The following is a 16,400-nucleotide window of genomic DNA, read 5'->3' on the forward strand; positions in this document are numbered from 1 at the left end:
GTCTGCCACGCCATGTGGTCTCCTCCAGGGCAGGCGGGAATCGAACTCATGCGGAAGCGGCTTTAGATTCTCAGTGCTGTGCTTTAACCCGCTGCACCACCAGGGAGGGCCACAATTGACTTTTACATAGCACCATTCGTAGTAACTCTCACAAAGCTGATGGTATTTGAGCTCACAGTAAATTAGTTTTACAAACATAATTAATAAAAACTCTTAACAGATTTGAAATTAGCTCACAATTGAAAGCTATGAGCGCCATTTGTAATAGCTAAACAGAGAGCTCACAATTGAGATCTAAATGAGTATCATGGTAATAGCTAATAGGTGACACTACTTGATATTACAATTGAGTTCTACATAGCACCAGTAAAAATTATAACAAAGCTGACTATACTTGAACCCCAGCTGAGTTCTGTGTGGCACTACCGATAATGACTATTATAGACCTGATGCTGTTTCAGCTCACAACAAGCTCTATATAGCACCAGTGGTAATAACTATAACATAGTCAATGGTACTTGAGCTCACAATTGAATTCTACTTAGCACTATTGGCAATGTGTTGATGGTAACAGAACTGATGGTAGTTAAGCTCACAATTAGTTCTAATAACACAATTGGTAATAGCTATAACAGAGAAGATAGCACTTCAACTCACAATGATTTCTATAGCAAAATAGGTGATAATTATAACAGAGTGACAGTATCCACCTCAGAATTGAGTTCTTCATGATGACATTGGTAACAACTATAAGAGAGATCACTGTATTTGAACTCCAAATTGAGTCCCACATTGTACTTTTGGTAATAACTATAACATAGCTGATGGTACTTAAGCTCACAATGGGTCTGCATCACAAATTAGTAACAGGTATAACAGAATTGACATTAGTTAGCTCACAACTGAATTCTATGAACACCATTGGTAGTAACTATAACAGAGTAAAGTTGCAGAGCTCACAATGGAGTTCTGTATAGCACAAATGGTAATAACTATAAAATACTTTATATTAATTGAGTTATATTTTTAAAGACTTATTTATTTATGCATATAAGAACTGGGGTACAGGCCAGAGGCATGGGAAGGTGAGAGGATTCACCAGAGACAGAGTGGGGAGCAGAACAGGCAAATTGACTGAAATACACTGCTGAGGGGAACAGCAGGTGGATCAGGAGGGGTCTGCTACACCATGTGGTTCAGCTCCAATGGCTGGACTCGAACTTGTGCTGCAGTGGCTGTGGATAGCTTGATAGTGCTGAGCTTCAACCTGTTGCACCACCAGGGATGGCCCCACAATTGAGTTCTACAGGAGCACCATTGGGAATAACTGTAACAGAGGTGATAGTATTTGAGCTCTCAATTGAGATCTACAGAGCTCAACTGGTGATAACTATAAGAGAGTTCTCTTAATGAGCTCACAGTTGAGTTCTGCATAGCACAAATTTTAATAACCATACAGAGCTGATGGTACTTGTGCTCATAATTGGGTTTTGCATGGCATCATTAATACAATATATCATTAATATAAACTATAACAGAACTGACTATACTTGAACCACCAATTGCTATAAGAGAACTGATGGTACTTCAGCACACAATGAGCTCCACATAGCAGCACTGTTCATAACCATAACAGAACTGACATTAATTGATATAACAATTGAGTTCTACATAGCCCAATAGTTGATAACTATAACAGAGTTGATGTTAATTGAGCTCACAATTGACTTTTACATAGCACAATTGGGCATAACTGTAAGAGAGTTGACGTTAATTATGTTTTACATTAACATTATTGATAAAAAAAAAAGCTATACCAGAGATGACTTGAATTGAACTCAAAATTAGTTCTATGCTGCACCCTTGGTAATAATTATAACAGAGCTGATGGTACTTGAACTCACAATGAGTTCTAGATAGCACAATTAGTAAAAACTATAATACAGTTTATACTAATTAGCTCACAACTGAAATCCAGGAGCACCATTGATAATAACTATAACAGAGTGATATATCTTGAGCTGAGAATTGAGTTCTACCTAGCACAATTGACAATAACTATCTCAGAGTTGACAGTACTTGTGCTCACAATTGAGTTCTGCATAGCACTGTCGGTAATAACTGTTACATAGTTGATTTTAAAGAGCTCACAATTGAGTTCTGCATTGCATCTTTGGTAATAATGACAACAGAGCTAGTGGTACTTAAGCTCACACTCAACTACCTTGCACATTTTTAAGAAGTATAACAGAGGTGATGTTAGTTAGGTCACAGTTGAATGCCATGAGAACCACTGGTAATAACTATAACAGAGTTGACTTTACTTGAACTCAAAATTGAGTTCTATCCTGCACCTTTGGTAATAATTATTATAGAGCTCATGGTACTTGAACTTAACAATGAGTTCTAGAGAGCATGTTTAGAAAAAACCATGACAGAGTTGACCTTAGTCAGCTCACAATTGAATTTCATGAGTACTATTGGTAATAACTATAACAGGACTTATGGTACTTAAACTCACGATTAGTTCTAATAGGTTATTTGGTAATAGCTGTTTCAGAGCTGAGGGTACTTGTTTCTCATAATTGAGTTCAACATAGCTACATTAGTAAAAACCATGACAGACCTGAATGTATTTGAACTCACGATTGAGTTCTGCATAGCATTATTGGTAATTACTATAATGATGGTACTTGAACTTACTCACAGTAAGTTCTACATAACACAATTAGTAAAAACTGTAACAGAACTGATGTTAGTTAGCTCACAATTGAATTCCATGAGCACTATTGATAACTGTAACAGAATGGTCCTTGAGCTCACAATTGAGTTCTGCATAGAACAATGGTAATAACTGTAACAGAATTGCTATTAAAAGCGTACACAAGTGAGTTCAACATGAGCACCTCGGTAATAACTATAACAATGTTGATGTTAATTGAGGTTACAATTGAGTTCTACATAGCACAATTGGTAATAACTATAGCGTAGCCAATGGTACTTGAGTCCTACCTAGCACCATTGGTGTTAACTGTAACTATGTAAATTGAGATTATTGAGTTCTACAAAGCACCTTGAGTAATAACTATAACAGAGCTGAAGCTAATTGTGATGCAACAGGATTTTACATGAACCCAGCCCTGGGCCTGTTTGGGGTCTCCCATGGGCTAATGAAAGGACTCTGCAAGGACCCAGCGGATGGGGTCACTTGGTCTGGCGCCCTCTCCTGGTCCTTCTGGGTTGGGCATTCAGGGTGATCAAGCCCCACCTTCAGGCTGTTGGGGGCTGCTTGGCTGCTCTCAGTGACCCTACCTGTGGTCACCTCCAGCCTTAAGACTCCACTCTGGCCTGCTGCTTGCTCTTTCATGAGTCCTGGAAGGGGTCATCATGGATCATTCTCACAGAGCTGAGGTGGTATCTCAGTGTGGTTCATTTGCATCTGCAAATTCTCTTATTTGCATTTCTCTTATAATAAGGGACACTGAACTCTTTTTTCATGTCTATAGACCATCTGAATGTCCTCTTTGAGAAATATCTAGTGAGGTCCTTTGCCTATAGTTATTTTTTTAAAGATTTATTTATTTATACATACAGGAACTGGTGTACAGGCCAGAGGTACAGGGGTTGAGATTCACCAGAGATAGAGTGGGGAGCAGATTGCCTGAGATACACTGCTGAGGGGAGCAGCTGAGAGGAGACAGGAGAGGTCCGCTGCACCTTTCTGCCCATATTACATGGGTCATCTGTTTCTTTGCTCTTGGATCCTGAAATGCTTTGTAAATTTAGAAGATTAACCCTTTGTTAGATAGGTGCTACACAAATCCCTTTTCCCATTCTGTAGGTTCCCTTTGTGTGTTTCTGATGGCTTCTCTGTAGTATGAATTTAAGGTCAGCTATCCTCTTTGTTTCCTTTTGCTTTTGTTTCTCTTGCTGCTGGGGTTGTATTCCCAAATACATCTTTGTAGTAGGGGTCCTATATTCCATCCCCCATATTTTCACTCATATACATTAAAAATAAAACAACTTGAAAAAGCTCTTCTTCAGTCTTTTCTGGTTTTGTAAAGCTTTGTTTTCCTTTCACTCTCTACTCAGAGTTGTTTTCGCCTCTAAGTTAGTATTCAATATTTATTTATGGATAAAGTTGATACTGCTTACCCCAGATATACAAAAAACCTTTAGCACCAAAATTCAGGCCCTTTAAAAACATTATTATATCTACTTGGACCAGATAGCCATCCTAACAGTTATACAGCAATTAGCAGAAGTTTGATAAATACCAGAATCCTCATCTAGGTTTTAAAAAAATGCATTTTATTTATTTATACATACAAGAGCTGGGTTGTAGGCCAGAGGTGGTAGGGTGGGATGAGAGGATTTACCAGAGACAGAGTAGGGAGCAGAACAGGGGGACTGACTGAAATACACTGAGGGGAGCAGCTGGCTAGACAGGAGAGGTCTGCTGTGCCTTGTGACTCACCTCCCTGGCTGGGGATCAAATTCTAGTCTCAGTGGCAATAGTGCTGAGACAACCCCATACCATCAGGAAGGCCCCTTGATAATTTTTGATCCTTTTTAATTTTAATCACAGAGAAGTCAAGCATGTGCATGATTATTGGCTATAGAATTTTTTCAAACTTATTTATGCATACAGAACTGGGGTACAGGCACAGTGAGAAAATTCACCAGAGACAGAGTGGGGAACACATTAGGCAGACTGACGAAGTACACTGCTGACGAAGTACACTGATTATAAGGCAGGGAGACAGGGGTGGCACAGAACCCCATTCTAAATGAGGTCTGCCATCCGCCGCATCAAGACAAAACATATAAGACCTTTAGTGGAAATGAACTTTAATACAATTAGTGTGCAATACAGAAAAGACAAAGAATGTAGTTTCTAAATCAAACACTGAAATTACCCATCCCCTTGTGAGTAAAAGTCCACCCAAAGGGATTGGCAAGGCCTGAAAGCTGCCACTTGTCTAAAGCACCTTCTGGAGGGGACCCATGGAAAAGGGTCAGACATGGCCAGACAAGTCTGGGAGGAAAAGAGCAACATCAAAATCAAGATCAACACTGCCATAGTCAGATGTGGGACTCTCACCCACATCTGTTTCAACCAGTCCAGGACCAAGAAGCAATCACAGTTTCTTCACATGTCTTTCTGCTTCTTACATTTCGTCCAAGTCTTCTAGATCTCTCCTTCCCTCCTCCCCGTCTGCTCTCATTTCCCAGCTTCCCATCCCAGCCCAAATCTACCATTCTTTAGGGGGGGGGGCAGGAAACCTGGCAGTTCCCCAGTCCTGAGGACACCCCTGTACCTGTAGAGATGGGCAAATGCTTTTCATTATCTCTAGCGTCATTTTCTGTCAGTGGATTTCTTAACACTGATACTAATGTTAATACTAAATTTCTACATTATTCTGTTGTGAAAACTCAATCTCTATACAACAACATTTGGTTTCAAGTTTTACAACTTGAAATGGGAACTAAATAAAGGATTTATTTTTTTTTTTTAAAGATTTATTTATTTGTTCATACAGAACTGGGGTACAGGCCAGAGGCTCAGGGGTGGCGAGAGGCTTCACCAGAGACAGAGCGGGGAGCAGAACAGGTAGATCTACGAAGTACACTGCTGAGGGGAGCAGCGGGCGGGTCAGGAGAGGTCTGCCACACCATGTGGTCACCTCCGGGGCAGGCGGGAATCGAACTCATGCGGAAGCGGCTTTAGATTCTCAGTGCTGTGCTTTAACCCACTGCGCCACCAGGGAGGGCCAATAAAGGATTTATTTTTGTGTTTTGGTAGCAGTTTGATAATTTCATAAAATGAGCTAGATTATTTTCAAAAGTTTGGATCAATTTTTTAAAAGATTTTATTCATTTATGCATACAAGAATTGGAGTGCAGGCCAGAGGTGCAGGATGAGAGGATTCACCAGAGACAGAGTGGGGAGCAGAACAGGCAGATTAACAAAGTATACTGCTGAGGGGAGCTGCAGGCAGGTCAGGAGAGGTCTGCCGGGCCATGTGGATCATCTCTGGAGCTGGGGATGGAACTTGCACTGAAGTGGCTGCGGCTGGCTTGCAGTGCTGTGTTTTAACGCATTGTGCCACTAAGGAGGTAGTTTGGGCCAATTTATAACTAAAAATTCACAATGAGCTGACCAAAACCTTTAAGAAGATTTTGGTTTAAACTACCTAAATTATATTTATGTGAAAATTTCTTGTATTGAATGCATTTAGAGGTTAGTATGTAGATTTGTATTTCTACTATTTTTAAAAAGCTATGTGAAAAATGCAGAAGGAAAAAAACAAAATGTGCAATTGTTTATTTTACACTGGTATATACTAACATTGTACCTTTTCTTGATTTTCTTAATATTAAGGAGCTAATATTAAGATATTTGGAATATTTGCTATTATGATAATAACAAGATTATTGATTGTGGGAAGCATAAAAATACTTTTTTTCGGGCCCTCCCTGGTGGCGCAGCGGGTTAAAGCCCAACACTGAGAAGCTAAAGCCACTTCCGCATGAGTTCAATTCCCGCCTGCCCTGAAGGTGACCACATGGCACGGCAGACCTCTCCTGACCCACCCGCTGCTCCCCTCAGCACTGTACTTCCTAGTTCTGCGTGTTCTGCTCCCCACTCTGTCTCTGGTGAATCCTCTTACCTCCCTTGCACCTCTGGCCTGAACCCCACTTCTGTATGCACAAAAAAATAAATCTTAAAAAAACATTTCCCACTTGCACACAGAATTAGTTTGATTTGCTAAATAAATAATGTTGTCAAAAATAACTAAATGAATAACACCATATATGAAAATAATTCAAATGGATTAAAGACTTAGACATAGGAAAAGAAACACAAAGTACTTGAATGAAAATGTAAGGGAAGGGCCTTCCCAGGTGGCCTAGGAGTTAAGTCTCAGAACTATCACTGCAGTCCCCTGAGTTCTATTCCCAGGCAGAGGGCTAATCTCCGTTGGGAGCTTTAACCCCTCCTGTCTCTCCTCTTGCTCCTGCAGTGTATTTCAGTAAATCCACCTGTTCTGCTCCCCACTCTGTCTCTAGTGAATCCCCTCACACCCACACCTCCCCACACACACTTCTGGCTTACACCCTAGTTCTTCTATGCCTAAATAACAAATTAAGAATATGTTAAGTAAAGAAGTATTCTGTAAAAATAAAATATAGGGGACCTACTACAGGACCCCTACTACAAAGACATATTTGGGAATATCAACCCCAGCAGCAAAGGGAACCAAAGCAAAAGGAAACAAAGAGGATAGCTGACCTTAAATTCATACTACAGAGAAGCCATCAGAAACACACAAAGGGAACCTACAGAATGGGAAAAGGGATTTGCATAGCACACATCTAACAAAGGGTTAATCTCCAAAATTTACAAAGCACTTATAGGATCCAAGAGCAAAGAAACAAATGACCCATATAAAATATGGGCAAAGGACCTCAATAGACACTTCTCAAAGAGGACCTTCAGATGGTCTGTAGACATGAAAAAAAGAGTTCAGTGTCCCTTATTATAAGAGAAATGCAAATAAGAGAATTTGCAGATGCAAATGAACCACACTGAGATACCACCTCAGCTCTGTGAGAATGATCCATGATGACCCCTTCCAGGACTCATGAAAGAGCAAGCAGCAGGCCAGAGTGGAGTCTTAAGGCTGGAGGTGACCACAGGTAGGGTCACTGAGAGCAGCCAAGCAGCCCCCAGCAGCCTGAAGGTGGGTCTTGATCACCATGAATGCCCAACCCAGAAGGACCAGGAGAGGATGCCAGACCTAATGAACCTCACCACTGGGCCCAATGGGTGGGCGTCCCACTGGCCCAGAGAAGCCCCCATTCCAGCCCAGGACAGGGTTCAAGTAGAACTCTATTATATCTCAATAAGCTTCAGCTGTTACAGTTATTCCTCACGGAGCTGATGTAGGACTAGGTGATCTCAATTAACGTCAGTTTTGTTATAGTTTTGGTTATGGTGCTCATGCAGAACTCAATTCTGAGCTCATGTTACATTAGCTGCTACTGGTATTAAGTATTTCACATGTAGACCTCAATAGTGAGCTCAATTAATATTAGCTGTGTTATTCTTACTATACAAGTTGTTCAGTCTTTTATTACAAAGCATTCTTTTCTTAAATGAGCACTGATTTTATTATCATAAAAATGCTTTTGTGAACCTTCCTGCTTTTTGGCAACTGCTCTTGGTTGTTTCTTTACACTGGAGGAACATAATGATCTTTGCATTTTCCCTTTCTAGAAGAGCCTTAATTTTTAAAATTTTCAATTGTGTGACCAAGTGCATTAAAAGCATTAACCTTTTTATAACATTGACTAAATCCCAGTGTATTTATTGGCTTTTCTGTGTTTTCTCATGGTTTGGAAGCAGGACAATATTTACCTTTTATCTGAACTTTTAAAATAGTATCTTTTAAAGTAATTAAGTAAAAATATTGACCCCAGAAGAAATTTAGATGAGTGGTGTGGGTCGAAATCTGTCTTTTCTTCCTCCAGACTTTGAACAAAAAGCAACAAGTTTACACAGTGAAAAATCCACACTCTTCTTATGATTCATAATGTATTTTATTGCTTATTAAACTCATATAAATTATGATTTGATTCTCTGAGATCCTATGCAAAATGCTCATATTTTCTCAACTTCTACTACTTAATACCAGATGGAGTTCAGATTGCTTCTCTGCTATCACTTTTTTCAATATTAGTCCAGTTCTTTTTTCTCAGTGAGATTTAAAATAACTTACAGATACTAATTCTGAATAATATGTTTATTAATAAAGAAGACAGTATATTTTTTTCTACTTTTCCAAGACAACTCAATACCATTTATTTTTCTCTCTGTCAGAGATAGTTACTTGGCTGTTATTTCACCTTTGCTACCCATTTCCAATACTTAAATCACAAGCAGTATTATTAAATAATCATTGATTAAGTTGACTGAATACTTTACCATACTTTAAAATATTTTCTCCGTCTAAGACAGTGACAGGACTGTGGATTTGATCTCTCCGATAAGCTGCTGTAGAAGAGGACATGGTGACAGAGATGTGCCAGGATGTTGCCACCTTCTACTGCCAGGGAGCTCAGACGCCACCGGCTAGATCAGCAGAGGCAGGTTACACAGATCGAGAAAGCCCGTTTAGACACTGGCCAGTCCTTTTGGAGGCGATTCCCTGGCAAAGGGGATTATCCTGGAAAAAGTGGAAGTTGAAGCCAAACAGCCGAAAGTGTGTCAGAGTCCACCCCATCAAGAGATGGAAAAGAAAGTCCTTTGTAGCAAATGATGGTGGTTTGAGCTTTATTAAGGACAAAGATGAAGTTCTGGTTGCTGGATTTGGCAGCAAAGGTCATGCTGTTGGTGACATTCCCGGTGTCTGATTTAAGGCTGTCAAGCGGCCACTGTCTCTCTTTTGGCCCTATGCAAAGGCGAGAAGGAAAAACCAAGATCCTAAGTTAGATGGTGAAAGCAGGTAGCATAAGTTTTCACATGCAGAACTAAAAGTAAAATAAAATTGAAAAAAGAGAGAAATTTGGCAAATATACAATGCTTAGTTGTAGAACCCAAACTCAGTTTGAGTCGGTCAATACTAACATTGCTTAATAAGCTTCAGGCATAACAGTGTTATGTGTATTGTGTTGCAGCCAGATAGATCTAATAGATATTAAGAGCTTATTTCTGGGATTTATTTAATGGTGTTTAGATTTTTGTAAGCTGAGGAGAAAGGGTGTCTGTTAGGAATAAACGAGATCATGCAGACACGGTAGGTATTCCATGCTTAGTATGTGGTGGCCTTCAATAAATGTTAACTATTATTAGTAATTATGAAAAATAACGTGAACTAATTGGGTTGCTTTTTTCATGTAGAATCCTTTGAAGAACTAAAAATTGATCATATTTTCCCAAAATCCATATTTCAAAATAGAATAGTTTTTATATGACACTTTCAAATAGTAATACTATTCTGATTCCTTCCTTGTGAGTAAAAGCTGAACTTCTGACCTGAGAAAACTTAAATGATAATGTAAAAAGAAAACCATCATGGTCATTAAACCATCTGAATGATTCTGAGTAATTCAATCAGTGTCTTTTTTTTTTTTTAAGATTTATTTATGCATACAGAAGTGTGGTACAGGCCAGAGGTGCAGGGTATGAGAGGGTTCACCAGAGACAGAGCAGGAAGCAGAACAGGCAGATCGATGAAGTTCACTGCTGAGGGGGCAGTAGGCGAGACAGGAGAGGTCTGCTGGGCGGTGTGGGTCAGCTCCCAGGCCCGGGATCTAACTTGCACTGAAGTGACAGCGGCTTGCTTGTTGTTCTGTGTCCTAACCCTTTGTGCCACCTGGGAGGGCCCTAAATCAGTGTATTTTCTCATACTTTGTAGTTTTAAAAATTTATATATGAAAATATAGATGTAGTAATGTGAAGTTTTATTTAATAATTTCTTAAGCAGAGCCACTGTTGTTGTGAGCAGTTGACTCCACGAAGAATTTTACCAAGAATGGAATGCAGAAGTAAAGTCTATGATTTGATATCTTCCAAACTTTGGAAGGATTTAATAGGAAATTTTAGTCACTGATACTATTCAGGTCCTTAAAATACTTACACTTCCATAAACACTTAGAAGTGGATTAACACAGTAGTACAGATTTACAAGAAAATATATTCTAGAAGATATCTTTTATGTGCCAGAAGTATAACTGATCACTACTCTTCGATGTTCTTGGTGGCAATCTGGATAGAATATAGATTTAAAATTACTGAAGACTTATACAATTTTTTTCAGTACATATATACAATTAAAAACTCGGGCCCTCCCTGGTGGCGCAGCGGGTTAAAGCACAGCACTGAGAAGCTAAAGCCACTTCCGCATGAGTTCGATTCCCGCCTGCCCCAGAGGAGACCACATGGCGTGGCAGACCTCTCCTGACCCGCCCGCTGCTCCCCTCAGCAGTGTACTTCGCTGATCTGCCTGTTCTGCTCCCCACTCTGTCTCTGGTGAAGCCTCTCGCCGCCCCTGCACCTCTGGCCTGTACCCCAGTTCTGTATGCATAAATAAATAAATCTTTAAAAAAAAACTCATATGTAAATATATATTATATATTACATATACAATATACTCAGATGTGTATTTCAAAATGTTTTCCATTTTATGATACAAAGATAATAAAGTAGATATTGAAATTCTTTAATACAGTCTTAATATTTAAGATCTATAAAATGACCACACATTCAAGAACTATTGCTATATGTAACGTTTCTGAAACTCAAATTTGAATCATGTGCCATAGAGTTAAGTGTGCCATTTATATAACTGTTATCTTATAAATTTAGCACCTCTTGAATTTCTCAGTCTATATTTCTGTATGCAGTAATTTTCCTGGCATTAAAAAAATTAATTTTGAGTGGGGAAAATGATGACAGTAAGCAGTAATGGAAACGTATCCTTCCCCCCTTTAAGTTGAGTGTGTCAGGGTTTAATAATTAACTGACTTGGTTCTTGAATCAAGATAGTCTTTATCCTCTTAATCTTGCTTTTTTGAAAGTTTGATCACAGTAATTTTAAAGATTTATTAGCTGTTTAATGTATGTATAGCAATGCTTTTCAATAGCCCTAGTGTCATTTTCGTATCTGTGGATTTCTTAAAAGTCATAGTATATTTCTAGAATTAACTATTCTGTTGTGAAGATTCAAACATGTTATACACAAGTGCAGATAATCTGTGATCATTTTACTTGAATTTTTACAACTTTATTTACAAAGGAAACGAATACACTGTTTTATTATAAACTGTTATTTTAAGATTTTGTCAGTTTATAATAATTTTAGTAAAATCGACTAGGTTATTATAGTATCTCAAATGTTAAGATGTACTTATAAGGTAAGTTTTCCTTTAAAGTCTCGTTGACTAAAGTTATTTGGGGGTAGGATTAATTTTATATTTTTGCTAGTTTTTATTCATTTACTACGTTAAGCTGTTTGTAGTAATAGCACAGTGGCAGTGATGTGGTTTCACTGCACTATCCCTCCAGTCCACAAGGCGACACACTTCATTTAGGCCATCCTTCCTTTGCCCCAGGATCCTCTCCTTCCTCCATCTATTCCCCCGCCCGCCACTTCTTAAACTGAGATTTTTTTTTCTCATTACCAGTGCAATCCACAAGGCGTCGTCCTCCCTGTCTGCCTTCCTCCATTTGCCCCTCTGCGCTTCTCCTTCCTCAGCCATTTCATTTTGCAGTCACAATAAACGTCATTATTCGTTGCCTATTCAAAGCTGGTTGTAAAGAAAAGCTGCCGGGCAAAGAAAGGAACGCAAGAACGGAGTAATGAATGCCCAGACCTGGTGTCATCCCAGTAATCAACAAAGCCCCTGACATCTGAGAAAGGTTGGTAGGGCAGCTCTAGCACTGTCCCCTCCAGAAGGCAGAGTTCAGCCGGATTCTTGCTTCCACTCTACATTTAGTAAGGACAGGAGAGAGGAGCTGACAGACAGGGATCCTGAGATTATTGTCTCATGCAAAAGAAAAAGGGCCAGACGGGCCAGGTAGAGGCATGGCATTTCCCTCCAATTCCTGAGCCGTGGTTTACTTATTTGTACAAGGGAAAGTGTCCCCTCTGCTTAGAAGAATGCACATTCTTTCGCCGGTGACTTACTGAGTGCCCACTATCTGCTAGAAGCTGAGGATATAAACTGAGCTGACAGCTCAATGTCATGGGGGGCGTCAGATACCCAGGCAACTTCCGCAGATGGCCCCAAAGACTGTGATGGGCAGCGTGCGCTGCCATAGTTTTGCCTGTAAGGGACACCTGATACACACCTGGAGGTACACAGAAACGAACCAATACGAGAACTTACCCTTGAAGAAGAATCAGGAGAACTGGGTGAGGGAAAAGAATGAGCATGTAAAAGAGATGCTGAAGGCCTAAGAAAGCAAAGGGCAGATAACAAGAGTCTCATGAACTGTTTAGAGGCTTGGACTTTACCCCGAGGGCAATGGGAACCAATGAAAGTCTTTAAGCTTTTAAGTAATTACATCACACAATAGGTTTGCCTTTTGTGAGGGACAGTGAAGCAAGTGAGAGCCTTTAGAAAACAGAATAATTTAAAAAAAAAAAAGCAGAATAATTTCAAACTTATTTACAGTTTTTCAATTAGGAAAAAATATCCTTCCCCATTACTCAAATGGAAGAGACATAAAGGAAGAAAAACTTAATTAACATAAATGTTCTCTCTCCCCTGCCTGAGTACTTCAGAGACTAGAGGCGAATGCCTTCCATGAATGGTCAAAGGACAACAAATTAGCGTTTCTAAATGGCTGTCATGATTTAGACTAGACTCAAATGCTTTTGGAGACTAGTTTGTTCACACGTGTCCTGTAAAGAAGAATAATGGGAACAACAAAAGCACAGAATGAGGCAATTAATGTTAGAACACACATACATTAAAAGTGATAGAGTTCATAATTTTCTGATTAAATCATGTTATTTTAATCTGTGAAATTGATCATTGTGTTTGTGAGTGATATTGTTTGTATCTCTTAAACACTATGGGAAAAAATACAGTAATATCAACTAAATGAGTCTGTTGTTTCTTTGGTTGTTTTGTTTTTAACATTCAGCTGAAATAGATTATATAATTTTTCTTTTCTGAAGGAATCAAAGGTTGGTGTGTAAAAAAATTGCCTGTGGTATATAATGTGATGAAAACTTACAAAATGGAAGCCTGGTCACTTCCACTTGCAAAAGCCAACATCTCCAAAGTGAGCGCCTTCATTTCTCAAAGAAGAAACAGAATCTAAAGGGAGATTTTTCAGATTAAATTTGATGGTTTATGTGTATCGCCCAGTAAATCTCTCCATCACCCTCATTGATAACTAGGAAATTATTAACTTGGTAGTGGAAGAAACTGACAAAGAACCCCTAAACCAAGTGAACCAAGCTAACATAAATGCAGTGGGACAAAATGATATCAGGTGCTTGGGAAACACAGACAGACAATTACTCCTGTGATATTGTTGGCAAAAATGAGTAAATATTAATCCAAATCTAAGTATGAAAAGACATCAGTAATACACATTTTGATGCACATATTTTCTCCATATTCTATAATCTCTAACTTTAATCTCTAACACATGTAAATAGTAAGTCTTTAACAGTCAACCTAGCATCTCTCTCCTAATTTCTCTTTTTCAGAGTTTTCTAAGTCACTCTGGGGCATTATGTGCCATCTGCCTGCACGCACACTCCATACCCTATTGCAGTGAACTGGCATTGTATGTAGGACATCTCAAAGCTATATTTCCCCCTTCTCACTCTTTTTTAAAATTATTTTTTCTTTTTATTTATCTTTGTATATGTATATATATATTTTTACTTTATGCATACAGAACCGGGGTATAGGCCAGAGGTGCAGGGTTGGTGAAAGCCTTCACCAGAGACAGCGTGGGGAGCGGAACAGGCAGATCCACGAAGTACACTGCTGAGGGGAGCAGCGGGCGGGTCAGGAGAGGTCTGAGGTGCCATAAGGTCACCTCCCAGACCGGGGGTCGAACTCGCTGAGGCAGTGCTGCGTCCTAACCCATTGCGCCACCAGGTAGGGCCCTCCCCTTCTCACTCTTACCTAGCACCCACCCCCTCTCCTTATGGAATCCTCAGAAATCAATGCCTTACCATCTAGCACATACTTTATCACAAACAGAATGTTTTCAATAAATGAAGATCACTGATTCATGGTAAGAACTTTTCATGCTGTGTACAAGGCACACTGGTTCTATTAAAATCCTGTTACACCAAGAGTCTGCTTTGTGTTTGTGAGCACAGATGGCGGGACCCCTTTAGAGAGCACAAGTTCAGAGGCCCCACAGCGCTCCTGGGTGTGCGTCTGGACATGTACTCTGTTCTCAAACTTGAAACCAACTCTGCTTACCGAAGCCACCAGACTATCAAAAACAGGAGAGTGTAGGGAGTAGTTCTTGAACAAATTAAGTTTATAAGTGAAAAACATGAAAGTTTATCTCTGCCATAAAAATCTTCGCATATTTTAAAGCTGTCCTGGCTGGGGATCGAACTCAGGCCACCGCAGTGTGGTGCTGAGCCCTAACCCCTAGGCCATCAGAGAAAGCAACGATGAGGGTCTCCTAACTTGTCCTAGCCTAGACACGCTGAAGCTGAAGGAAGACCATGGAGGACTTAACCTCTTCCTAAGGAATGCTTTGGGGATGCAAAGACTGAGCGCCCATTGTTAAATCCTCTATATCTGCCTCGTGGTCTACACTAGGGTTTTAAAAACTGGCTTGACCTTCAGGGGCAGATGTCCGGGACAATACACGGTGGAGCTGCTGGGATGTGGCTTTGCACTCCTGCCCCCCTCCCTGCTAGACTGGGGGATGTCGCCCCTGGCAAATTTTACAATATGTTCCTCATATATATCCACTATAATAAAAACACACGGATCAGTGGAACAGAAAGGAGAGCCCAGAAAACCCACACCAGGTGTCACCAATTTACCACAAAGCAGCCAGGAGCAGGGAGCGCGAAACCAGCTTTCCTCAATGGAGGTGGAGCACGGAGGGGTGACGCTCAGGAATGTCCTTCCAGGCCCAATGGTGAACCCCAAAATCCCTCCGGGTTTCCATATCCAGCCCTTTCCACACTGTCTTATCCAACCGGACCCCTCCGCAGTCAGCCGCCCGCTGGGAGAAGCTCTCCCTTCCCCTTCCCCTTCAGCTCACCTCCTCCACTCTAGGCTCTAGGAGATGCCCAGTCAAAGCGCAGATGGAGCCTCCCGGCTGGGTCCAGAAGAGACCAGGCACCGGCTCCACTCTTAGTCCCAGGGAAGCCAGCAGATGGAGGTAGCTGGGCTGCTCTCGCCTGCAGTTCAGAGGGGCAGCGCAAGTGCCGCTGGCTGGGGCGATTGGTGGGGGCGGGGCCCACCGCAGCAGCGGGCTCTGGGTGGCCACACCCACCCAGCAGTACCCTCTACAGTCCGACAGTCTGGAAATTCAAGCTCAAATGGAGGCAAATATCCCACCGCTTCTCCAAAAGCAATGTCCATGAAAATTCCAAGAAATGGAATAGCAAAATGGGTCTTCTTGGATTTAAATGGTAAAATGGGTCTACTTGGATTTAAAAACTTGCTCAGGGTTATTTAGCAGTGACCAAAGATGACTTAACAAACCCGGCCCGTGGCCTTAGATACTGATCGGCAGAATGGGTGTGTAGATTCTTTCATCCAGGTCCTTACCGGGATCAGCACTGTCATCATTCTCCGTTGTGTTCCGCATTGCCCATTATCACCACCAGATGGCGCGCTCTTCTGGTTCTCTGCTCTTGGGCCCTTTCCATCGCCCTTGAACCATC

The 16,400-nt window shown here is 40.6% G+C and overlaps 1 pseudogene; it reads left to right on the forward strand.

Annotated features, from left to right (window-relative positions):
• Positions 1-8,622: 8,622 nt before the first annotated feature.
• LOC101635013 lies at positions 8,623-9,494 on the forward strand (annotated as a pseudogene).
• Positions 9,495-16,400: the final 6,906 nt, after the last annotated feature.

Source organism: Condylura cristata, unplaced genomic scaffold (genome assembly GCF_000260355.1).
Source record: "Condylura cristata isolate star-nosed mole 26May11 unplaced genomic scaffold, ConCri1.0 scaffold00023, whole genome shotgun sequence".
Lineage (NCBI taxonomy): Eukaryota > Metazoa > Chordata > Mammalia > Eulipotyphla > Talpidae > Condylura > Condylura cristata.